The following is a 1,010-nucleotide window of genomic DNA, read 5'->3' on the forward strand; positions in this document are numbered from 1 at the left end:
CTTTGGTTATGAGGTGGTTGTATTACATCAGCCTTCCTTTGTCATGCTCCCAGTTAATATTACTGGACCTTGGTACAGGGATACAGGCTCCCAGGTATTAAAAGAACTGAATGATTTGCTAAGCCGCCCTAATAGGTTCATCGGAGTGCTTATTGCTGGCCTCTTGGCTCTAATCTCCCTCATTGCTACTGCCACTACTGCAGCCATAGCTTTAACCCAAGAAATACACACAGCTCATTTTACACAGGTGCATGCCACATTTATACCACAAAATACCAACAAGTCAATTTCAGTTGTGTCGAGATACAGAACAAGTCCCTGAACAGAGGCAGTAGAAAACTGCCTAGGAATGCTTCTCTTCTACCTTTTTTAAAAGATAGGCCAGATTCGAACCCTTAGCCAGTCTGAGTTTTGACTTCCCTCCGGAAGTCCCAGAGACAGTGAATACCATCTAGAAGCCATTCCCCCAGATACAGGACAAGTCCCTTAGAGATCCTTGATAATCTACTTCAGTAATCCATCCACACAATCCCCAAAAAGTTAAAGAGGAAGGAAAGAACCATTCAATGTACTTCAAGAGGATTTCGGAGAAACAACAAAATCGACAGACTAAATACATTGGACTCACAAACAAAAACAAAAATCAAAAAGGCTCACAAACAAACAAACAAATCCGAAACCAAAAACCAAGAAAACCAAGGCCAGAAGTACCCTCTGACGTTTCAGTGGCACCAAGGAAGGAGAAGTTAGGCCGCGTCCAGCCCTTCTTACAATCCACCACCAGTGACCAGTCCCAGCTCACTGGCCTATCATCCATTCAACATTTCTCTTTCCTCCCATCACACCAAAGCCATGCTTTCCAGTTAGTTAGAACTCTTAGCCTTAATTTTTAGGTGACATGTAAATAATTAACATTCCTCAGATTAACAATACATTCAAATTTAACAATAAGGATATATATTTAAGCAATAAGGACAGATAAATTTACAGAAGCAGAGACAGCATGCAAT

Source organism: Myotis brandtii, unplaced genomic scaffold (assembly GCF_000412655.1).
Source record: "Myotis brandtii unplaced genomic scaffold, ASM41265v1 scaffold2467, whole genome shotgun sequence".
Classification (NCBI taxonomy): domain Eukaryota; kingdom Metazoa; phylum Chordata; class Mammalia; order Chiroptera; family Vespertilionidae; genus Myotis; species Myotis brandtii.